We start from the raw sequence: 11,909 nt of genomic DNA, 5'->3' as shown, positions 1-11,909 counted from the left end.
CTGCAGACAATTCTTGGAGCGTTTGAGTAGAGTTTTCGTCCAATAATGCCTGCAAATCGGTGTCTTCAAACTTTTTCGGTTGGCCTGAGCGTTCTTTATCATTGACATCAAAATCACCACTCTTAAATCGCTGAAACCATACTTGGCATGTTCTTTCCGATGGAGCATAATTGCCATAAGCTTCGAAAAGCAATTTATGAGCTGCAGCTGCAGTTTTTTTCAAGTCAAAGTAATGAAGCAGCACATGTCGGAAAAACAACTTATCACGTTCCATATTTAATCAAAAGAAAAAATAGCACTGCTCGCTTAAATGAATCTCTTCGCACTGAATTTTATTGACAAATGTCTAATCTCTAAAATGCAGCCAGTTTCAGATGTCAAAATAAATTACACCTACAACTAACGTCATCTAACTGTGAGGAACTAAGTTTACCACCTAATAATATTCGATTTAATCTTTATTCTTAATTTGAACAAACGTTATATTGCTTATTTAACTTAATAATTTATTGCAGGTATATAATACGTGCAATAAAACCAAAATTAGATAATATGGATAAAGATTAACGAGTAAGTGTATAGTTCATGGATAAGTAAAACAATACAGCGTCAAAGGTGAAACAATGCAGTGTACAGTGCTCGCTAAGTTCGAGGGAATTTGTAGGATTAATGCGGAACCAAAATATTGATTCAGGGAATAATTAACTTCCAACGTTTCGCATAATTCGACTCGTTCTCCCGCGAGACGATCCTCCATTAATCGCATTTCAAAAGCCTGCAAATTCTAATTGAGCTTGGCGATTTGGCGCGTTTATGATTTATGCGAGGAAATTCTGCGCGCGGGCGAATTCGCGAGTGAGACGAAGGTGAAAAACGCAAGAGACTCGGCGTGAAATAAATATCCCTTGCACACAAGGACGCGACAACTTTTCTACTCTCTCGACGGCATCCTCAAATCGGCCGGAAAGGCATTACGGGCCAAATTAGTCGAAAAATTTTGATTTCAGAGTGGCGTGCCGGCGACGCAGTAAGAATGGCCGCACATATCGATTATCGGTCGGCCGCATCCAGATGTGTGCCGAAACTTTTTTCCTCGCGTCAGCCCGTAAATTCTGAAGTTGAACTTTCCCGGCTGACCCTTTCCTCCCACGCCCCCTTCCACGGTGCGTTGGCCGGCCAGTCGCGCAAACTTGCAAGTCGGGGGCGACATCATTTCGCTCGCGTGCAGCAAGCTGCGAGGATCGTGCAGCACTCGTGATGTTGCGAGATGTATTGCACTCTTTTTTTCTCTTCTTTCTTTCCCCTTTTTATTTTTCGGTTCACATGTCGAACGATAATGTGTGTCCGAGAGCTCTCGGTGACCTACTGCGAAATATATATCTCGCCGTCTTTTTTTTTTAGTTGTACAGCAACGCTGAGAGCTGTAGCTGTACCTAAACCGTGCTTCCGCTTCTTTCAAGAAGCGGAGGTGGCGTGCGAACATACCGGTCTTTTTGCACCGAAAGATCAAAGAGTTGCCTTTGATGTTAATTAGAAACGGTGATAAGGAATAGGTGCCCTTTCGAGTAATAGCACTGCATTTTTTCATGTTCTTTGAAGAAAAAGATAGGGCAGTTATGCGTTCTTTAATTACGCTTTCTCCCTATATATCATGCTTACTTTCAACATATCCTACTTTGTGCACAGTGCATAGTGCAACAGTATACATATTGATGCGCAAGTAGATCATTCGATATAGCATGTTAAAATGGTAAAAAACATTGCAATAAAAAAGATGTATTTTTGTAATAAGAAGAGACATTCGAAATAATAAAATAATAGGCAAATATCGCAACGCGCGCGCGTTATCACGAATAAAGGAAAATATACTGCTCCTCCTTAGAAACCTTCGCAAAGAATGATCTTTGTGACGATAAATTGTTTTATCTCTGGAAAAGCGGAAATACACAGATGACAGGCACTCTTCGTGTCTCAGAGGAGGAATGACGATAATACAGAAGACGCGGAAGTAATATTTTGCATAACATTGAGGATGAAAGTACAACGAAAGAATGGATGCGAAATTTCCATAAAGTTTGTTCGGTATCGTTGCGAATACCACTATACGAGATACGTTGAATATTATCGCAAAAACGTCGAAAAGAGACGAGATGATTTTGCCTGTGTGCATACATGTGCGGTCTTTGAGATTCGATATGACAACCATCAGGGTGTTGAATCACCTTCCGTCCCACGGACGTCAAGGGGGTGCGCGTCAGTGCTTAGGGATTAAAGGATACACCGGAGTCAAATGAAACTTTGCAAAGTTACAATTTTCCCCTGATCCTGTGTCGACGTGTCACCTAAAATCGGCGCTGTTGCACATCCACCTATCCACACGTCCACTCACATATACGCGCACATACGCACATAGTCGTGTCTTGTCGACATCGTCGTCCTTGTCGCCCTCGTTTCGGCAAGAGCGCGCGCGTATTAATCGTGCCTCTGGCTTTTATGCTCATTAAATTACACAGCCGTCGCTGGATACGGTGCCGTTAAACCAGCGACATCGCCGGTACATTCACGATCCGGCGGTTTCTCCCTTGTACCAGGCGAGCAAGACGATCGAGAAACCAGATCCAAGTACGTACCTACCGCGAGTTCTACCCTCGAGCCTACATCTCTCGCTGCGCAAACTTTACGCAGACTGCGAGGCTTCCACCAGCCAACCGTGGCTCGGCGCACCGCATTTACGGTGTTAATAACGCAGACTGCGCTGGTTATACCGCTGGATATTGACGCGATAAAAGTGCGCCGCGTCGAGGAAAGTCGATCGTTAATTCGGTATGTTTGACTTTCAGGGCGAGTGCGCGCGTGTCAGGTTATTGCTAAACTTTCGATGACCATCTTTAACGCGCGCGTATCCACACGTTACCTCGCGTTCTTTTCTTTCTTTTGCTTCCTTAACAGCGCTCGTCAACCCGCGCTATTCTATTTATCGCAGTATTACATTGTGTAGTAAAAAGCGTAGCGTTAATGAGGTTCTTGGAATTGTATCGATGTATTATGCGAGCGCGCGTGCATGCTCGTAGTAATTTATACGCCAAATTATAATCGTATTTTAATATTATCGATCGATTTGAGCTGTATTTTATACGGATTTCGTGTTATTAATGCATTCGCGGCTGAAATAAGCGCTCTCTCGCATATAATACGAATATATATGAAGCTGAAAATTGTCGTGGCACTCGGAGTTTATTGTTGATAGCATTACGCGAAGTCCCCTACAGATACAATCCGAATTATCAATATTGCTTTAATATAAAGAAAAAAAAGCTGTACGTAAGATCGAGTGAACGCAATTATCAAGGCAACCCTCAGGAAAAGTCAAGGGAATCTCGGGACTGTATTTTCTTACGTGACAAGAAATTTCTGTCCTATCAGCCAGGGAGGGACGGTTCAGTCATTTTATTGACCTCACGTGTTTGAATATTTATACGCATGGGGTTGTCCCGGCCCCCGGTGTGTGCTTCATCTTGTACCGCTTCTCGCGAATCGATATGCCGGAACTGTGGAGGAACTCCTGGTTATCACACAATATGTACCTTGTAAGCCAGGGTTCTATTGTTACGATCAAATCAGCTTATCGACTTTGCTATCGCTTTATCTCGTTCGGGGAAGAAGTTTAGCGGGAATACCTTTCCTACGGATAGCACTCTAAAAGTGAGGAAAACTTCCGCCGCGCCGCACGTAGCACGTCGTCAAGGTGGGCGGTGTATTCAAAGTTTTTGGCACGCCTGATATTGATATATCGAGATACTTTCGGTCTGCGTCAGCACGTAGTCGACGGGGCCTGCGACCCCTTTGCTCCACCCTAGATAACAGGATATTCTAACTCGGATAGCCGCCGTACAATTGGCAATTGGATCCGCATTATTTTTCCTGTCGGATCATGAAATATGTTTCCGCATCGAGAGAAGGAAGCCTTCGATCCCTAAGATACTTTGAAGAAATGACAAGAACGTGAACGTGGCGCGCACGATATCGCAGATTAAAATCCGGCGATACGAAACCAATTTCTTGACCCACGATAAACAATCCGTATCGTTTTGCGAGCCAACCGAAGGCGAACGTCTTCATATTCGTACATATGGATTCTATTTACTTCCTGCCATTTCTCTTCAAGCACAGAGATACCGCCATCGATCTGTTTGATTTCTGCATACGACCATGTATTAAAAAGCCATTTAGAAAGATATGATGTTTGAATATAATAAATTGTCTAAATAGAGAATGCGCGCGTGCGGTTGTGTGGATCCCCTTTTTCAATCGAACACTATTTTGAACTAATTTTTCATCTTGACAGATGTATTTCCATTTTTGCGAATATATATATATATATATATATATGTGTGTGTGTGTGTGTGTGTGTGTGTGTGTGTGTGTGTGTGTGTGTGTGTGTGTGTATGATGGTTATTTATTGCTAGATATTCAAAGCTCACTGTGTACGCAGATGGACAACGAATAATTCCCCTTTGACTAGACTTTTATTGCCGCTGCGGTGCCGCTCTGCAGATCGTACAACAAATACCGCAGGAGAGATTTCAATATCACTGATCGCGCAAATACTGTGTGGGCAAATATATTCCGGGCTGAAAGCCGCGTAAAAAGACTATGCAAAATATGAAGATCCGACAAACACATCGCGTTTCGCAGACTTTTTCGGTATATGCCGGCAATCAAGGGGAATATTATTCTTACGTGAACGCAGCGCGGGAAATGAGAGCACTGAAAAAAATGCGGTATTTTCGTGCGTTTCCGCAGCGTGGGTCGAACGACCGGCTGAAAATGCGGCACGAGACGACGGCGACGACGACAACGAGAATGACGACGAGAAAAACTCGCCCTTAAGTATTATACGTACAACATTTGTCCTCGACAGTTTTCCGTATATTCTCTCGCGATGGTTTCGCGCGACCTAGCTTGTCGTTTTCATTTCTTTTTTTATTTCTCCCTTCTTCCCGTAGCTTTTCGTTGCAGCGTCTGCGATGCTGCTTATACGCGTAATCTTCTGTATCTCGATATATCGACGCCGCGCGAGATCCTAGGCAATATTTATTAAGCAGTTACTCGCTATCGTATTTATCGATTTTTTCTGTCCCTTTAGTTCATGATAGTAGAGGAATCACGTTACATTAATTGCTTGCGCCTTACCGGTCGCGTGCAATACTCGCGCACGATTGCAAATTAGAGCTGAACAATAAAACGCGTTTACACACACCCTTCGGCGATTGAGACCCACGCGAGCGCGAAGCCCGTGCACGCGTATATGTGTAGGTATGTATGTGTATGTGTGTGTATGTATGTGTGTGTATGTGTATGGCGCTCGTGTGATACATGGCTCTCGTAATTATATTAAATGAAATGAAATTAGAGCAGGCACAGAGGCCGTAGATGATAAAACGAGCGCCGCTGTCGCTTGCTTTGAAGTTCTCCGCATTTTCCGCGTCACTGCGATTCTTGTCCTCCGTTGATGATCGTGCTGTAACACTTGTCCCGTTTGAAATCGGAAATTCGTGCAAATATTTGCTATTAGCTACGGCTGAAAATTTTACGACTACGCGGAGAGAATAGCATATAGAGTGAGACATTCTTCGGTGACGCGTTTAATGATATTCACGGCTATTTTTCGCCTCGGCATTATTATTTCCTCGTCCTATTTTCCCCGTATCAGGTGTTTGCGATATTAAAGTGCGCGAATTTATTATATAAATTTCACACACAGCGTGCCACGAAAATCGCATATGTGCGATTAGTATTGATTAAAATCTCTCCGTGATTCCGCAGTTCATTTCTCCTCAGCTGAAAAATTCGTCGAAAACCAGTCTGAAATTAAACTGTCGTTAATGCAAAGTCTTATAATTATAATTATAATTTTGTCATAGAAGATTATTTCTTTTGCATTCTCCTAACGCGTTTTGTTCCGGGATTCTTTTCTTTTCAATGTTACCTATCAACGTTTCTATCAACATTTTAGTGACCATCGTGTTTCACTAAGTGATTTGTTTTTCCGATACCGTATATTATCGTGAGGCTGGTCACATAAACATACATATACGCACATTAAACGATAGATGGTTCTCGCTCCATTGAATACTCGCGAAAGTATAAGCTCTGAATTTCAATCCACCGCGGCACACGCGCCTCCTCCGTGGAGACATTTATGTTCCGGTGCGCCAAATTGTTGGGAGTTCATCCCGCAGCATATTTCCATTCCGTGAGTTTGTATAACCGCGTTGATATCTAGTTACTATTTTGCCAGCTTGCGCGTGGAATTGTAACACACGGCGACGCGAAACTATTCCTGCTACAGCGCCGTTGTACGCACGCGACAACGCGATATGCAATATTGTGTAAAACGCGCCATTTTCTCCCCGAATCTTTCGTGGTGCTCACACAAGAGATACTCGGTGCACATCTGCCAAGCCGTATAATCCTTGTGCCGTAGACGCGCGTCTAGCGCAGTGCAGCGACTCGTCCCGGAAATTAGAACGGCATTCTAATCGCGGCGAAAAGAGGAAAAGATCGAGAGAGAGAGAGAGAGAGAGAGAGAGAGAGAGAGAGAGAGAGAGAGGGAGAGAGAAAATGTGAAAAGAACGGCCGAGGATAGGAAATAAAGAACAAAGAAAAGAAGATCGAACGAGATGGATGGCGTGAGTTAACGCGGAAGAAATGAACCGAGCGGCATTTGAAGCGCGATTCGGGCAAATACAATCGCCGAGGCGTCTGTGAAGCTGGCACGACGTTTCACAAATTTAGAAAAAAAACAATGACAGTTCTATTAACACTTTTCATAGTTTTAGAGTTCTAGATAGAAAACAAAAAAGTTCCACATTTTTAATATCGAAAAACAGAAAATGAAAAATTGTCGTACTAACTAACTTCGCGAACCTAGCACGACACTATTCCTCTAAAGTACAAAAAATAAATAAATACCACTACTTTTAGCAAGAGTTCCCGTCAGTTCTGATCGAATTCTATCAAAATTCAATTAAGAAAAAAAAATTTCAACAATTACGCTTTTTCCATAAACTTCGAATACTACACTCAGCATGATATTTCCGAGAGAAAATATCATGCAAACCATATTTGATTCTATTGAAAGTTCTCGCTAATTCTAACAGAATTCTAGTCTTTACGATCAAACTTAAGAAGATTTTCGACGACTTTTCTATTTTTAAATAATTTTTTAATCTTCGAAGTTAGCACTCTTAGAAAAAATGTCGCGCTGACAATTTCTCGCAATTCAATCTATAGATATAATCAATCAAAATAATTTCCTAATCTTCGAAGCGAACACGGCGCTCGTGGAAAAAATGTACGTCAAAAACAAGACGGAAGCTTCAAACGACAGTATTACACACTGATCGTATTACATACTGTAAGAATAACGTGCTAACTTCGAAGATAAAAAAATAATTTAAAAACGGGTCAGGTTAGATGTATCTAGAACTCTAAAACTATGAAAAGTGTTAACAGAGAACTGTCATTGGTTTTTTTTATTTGTAAAACGTCGTGCCAGCTTCACAGACGCATCGCCGAGCGAGGGCTTACTCGCCTCCTCGTTCTCGGTGATGGGAATTATTTTCGCAACGATACAGAGAAGCGCAATTGCACGCACGTAGGATTGCACCACGGGGCAAACATCAGTGACAGACGGAGCGCGGCCACGCTTTCGGGGCCCCAGAGGGATTGTTATTTGCGCTGGTTGCTCTACGGCCGTGCGAGCGCGTGTATCGGTCGATCGTGCACCTGGTATACGAGCGCGTGTACAGGCGTATGACGCTTGTTACCTGACATTAGTAACTTTGACAACTCCTCGGCGCGCGAGTTATCACAGCGCCGAAATGCAAACGGCGGCTGTGAAGCGATCCCGGCCGCGTTTGACGTCCCGATACCATCGATCCGCATCATTCGAGCGCATATTACGTCGCGTATTACGCTCGCGTTGTCGCTCTTTGGTGCGAAATTTCACGTCGGACTGCCCGAGGAGACGACGGCAACCGCGCGGATGACGAACGCTGGTGGACATTTAATTGACGGACTAATAGGGCAGTATGAAACCAAGTTCGCAGTTGGAAAAGGACAAAGGTACATGCTGTAACTGAATTTATACATATTTGACACGGTCTTGCAGATCTGTCAAAGGTTTCTGGTATTAAAGGCTTTCGCTGTTTGGGAAAAATGCTTGATCTACCTTTCAGGTTGATGCCGACTCTTTCGTAGATTCGTTCCCGACGTGTCGTGAACATTCCAGTTCACTTCTTCAGAGAGAGAAACGACCTGAAACTGAAGTGAACTGGAATGTTCATGAAACGTCGGGAATAAATCTACTAAGGATGCGGCACCAACCCGGATGACAGATCAAGCGTGCTAAGCGTCTCGTTATTATGAAATAATATAGAAAAGAATAGAATTATCAATGAAAATAGTTTGATTTTAATGAACGAATTAACACATTTTGGTTGAAGGACATAGGATTTCTGTGGTTTTTATGGTTTCAAATTTGATTCTAAGAAATAAAAATCCCGTTTCCTTAAAGCAAAACGGCTTGTTCGTTCCAACCAAACTTATCTTTTCCATGTAAGATTAAATCAGATTCGCGACGAACAACGTGCGCGTCCGACTTGCGAAAGCGCAACGTCTGAACATCATTTCTATGACGTCATTCTGATGTAAAGAGTTAACTGTGCGAGATTCGGAGTGATCAGTAAATGGCTTGCTTCCAGTTGCGCGGTGAACGCAGTTTCTCGTCGCGGTCTTCCAAGTGCCGGCGCGAAGTCGGCTCCAGCGCGCTATGCAAACGCAATTATTGCCCGTGAATGTAATTCCCGAAATAATGGCAATTAATTTCGGCCGCTGTATTCGTTACGCTCGCCCGCTGCGCAGTTCCGATACGCCGCTCGTAATGTCGGTAGTCGTAGTTAACCGCGCCTACTCCTATATTATTAACATGTGTGCAGCACATACGTACGTGCGTGCGGCGTGCTAATGAGATGGAACAAAACGGCGCAAGAGTGCTCCATGCGAGCGAAAAACAAGCCGAGACAAGACAGATACAACAAATCGCAAGTTACACACAAGAGTTAAGCTTATTGGAAAATACTGTCGCAGTCAGAATTAAAAATCGAATAAACTCGGGCGGCAGTCGGAAAATTTCCATTGTTCATCCGATACTTCGAGCTTGAAAATAACAGCTCGAAAGAAAAGAGAAAAAGACGAGAGAGAGAGAGAGGGGAAAAAGGAGAGAAAACGTTTTCCTCCCGAGCCAGCTTGTTAACGAACCATCGTTCCCCCGAAACCGTCGAACCGGCGCGATTTGATCTCGGCGATCGCCGTGCTTGGATGATAACCTAGAAGGGAGAACGAAGAAAAGCGGCACGCGGAGAGAGCGTATCCGCCACATTGAAAACGACCGGTTCTGCAAGAGACGATTTATAGCGTCGGTAAGGGGCGACGGGACGCTCGGCGCCGTATAACCATCATTCATTTTGTCAATAGTGCTCACCTCTACAATGGATTTCGTGTACGTATCAAGAGCGAACAGCTTTATTCTTTCAGCGTGGCGTGGCGCGAATCCAAATGCCTCTTGACTCCGCCGGCACGTGAGGATTCTTATTATTTTCTGCGAGGCTTCCGCATACCCACTCACCCACCCATCCAACCACCTATCCACACCCACACAAATACGTATATACCGTCCCACTGCCTGGTTGTCCATACGTTATAGCCGCTCTGACGTGAGAAACGGGCCGTGTCCCTTCGCGCCGTCGCATCTACTTGCCGCTCGGAGACAAAGTGGTCGGGCAATTTTCATACTTCGCCGCCACGTCCCGGCGAATAGCTCGGCCGACAGCAAAATCGTCGGAAGTGTCCCCGAGACTGCTCGACGTTACCGCGGATATACAGTTTTCTGCTTCTGGTATTTTTACTCCGGGACTATCTGGGAGTCCCGCGCCGATCCGACCAGAGGTGGACGATTGAAGGATAGATGGTCTCCGAACTGAACGGGACCACGGAGGATCGTTCGGAAAATGCGTCATGGACAGAGATTGCCGTATCGTTCCGGTTCGCTTTCAAAAATTTTCGGTTTGTAGATCACGCGCGAGATTAAAAAAAGAGAAAAGAGAGACACCCGTGACGGAAAGTCGCTCGTATTGTCATCCGCGTGACACGAAAGAACGGCGGTTCGCGATGATATTTTATGCAACGCGAGTGCGCCGCGGCACACATTCTCATTTCTCTCGACGTATGTAAAATGCACGGCGAATCGAGAGGTGTCGACCTGGTCTCGGGTCTATATCATTACTCGCGCGCGAATTTCAGCGAAACTCCATTTCTTCTTTCCCTCGTGACGAGTTGCATCGACTTACTCGCTTCTACGTCGCGAACGCAGTCTCGACACGTCGAATGATAAATAAATAATTGCCGAAACATTCATTCGTACGCTCACGACGGCGTGCACGCACGTCAGTCGCGCACACTGGATGATCAATTAGAGCATTCCGGTCGGGCCGTTTAATTAACATACCTTGAATATCGAATTACATTAATTTGCACGTCTCTGTACTGGAACGAATGCGCCGCGCGTTCATAGACGCCATGTGTAAGTTATTAGCGATCGGCGCGGTTACAATATTGTAGAATTCGTGTGTACCGAACGCGTACACACGGACATACGCGACGCGCTATGGAAATCACGGGTGAAGCGAGCGCGTGCAAAATTTCTGGCTACATAGAGAACCCGCACGTAGTTACGTGTGGGTGTGTGTATTGTTGCAAGTGGCATTATTTCGTCGAACGGCGAACGAACGGATCAGCGGAGTATTCTCCGGCGGTTTGCTATCGACTTGTTCGCGAAATATATTTCCAATTATGAGCGTGAGATCGGCAAGACGAATTTCACAGAGAACTTTGTCAATTAGTCTCGTTAATTAGACCGTCGCGACAGAGAGAGAGATGGACGAGCTATGACCGACGCTCTGTTGTCTCGAGCCGAATCAACTTCCCCTCACGAGAGGTTAGATAGCTTTGTAATCGTGGCTATGATAGCACAGCGGATCGACTCTTACATCGAGCTGCCGCTCGATAATTTACACTAGACGGCACGATGCCGTTAAATTGATCGGCGCTCATGCTCGAGTTTGCGGTAATCTCATCATGACATTGTCATAATAATGTTAGTTATATCGCGCGGTAGACGTCAACCGCATCGATCGCATTATTAATTCAGTAATGCGATTGCCCGGCATGTTAAAATAAATGACAATTGCCGATTCTGCTTTTAATACCCCGGCGCCTATCACGTCAGCATTCTTGATAGAACGTTCGCAAGTGCGCGCAAATCGTTGGAGACACGTCATTTTCATCGATATTTCTGTCGAAAACTCTCTCGCGTGCGCTCTCACCGGCCAAGATAAAGTCTGCAACAGGAAGAACTTGCGCAGCCCCTACTGCGTATTGAAAAGCGTATTATCTATATTCGTTTGGCAACAAACTACAAACTAGAGAGTAAAACGTAATACAGTCGTGATTACTGTTCGAATATTCGTGCAAAATTTCGCAGTAAAACGGGCTTCCACGGTACATTAAAGTTTTGTTTTAACGGTTCAATCGGTTAGTTGAAATCCGCGGAGTCAGCGAGACACAAAAGTCGAACGATTGAATTTAACTCTACATCTTCTTTTTGCTTCTAAAAAAGTAACATAATATAAAAATGTTAAATATTAACTATAGAATCGAGATATTAACGACCAAATTTTAATTTATCTAAATATTTCATTATCTTGAAAATATACTCTGGCATGAGAAATTAGGACTAATAATTACTACAAACAGTAACAATATTATTGTTTTAATATTACAATGAG

The sequence above is a fragment of the Odontomachus brunneus genome, unplaced genomic scaffold (assembly GCF_010583005.1).
Source record: "Odontomachus brunneus isolate Ranch 3 - 2012 unplaced genomic scaffold, Obru_v1 Obru_scaffold_020, whole genome shotgun sequence".
NCBI classification, from domain to species: Eukaryota; Metazoa; Arthropoda; class Insecta; order Hymenoptera; family Formicidae; genus Odontomachus; species Odontomachus brunneus.
The sequence above is the reverse complement of the archived record's forward strand: the minus strand, read 5'-3'. Positions refer to the sequence as shown.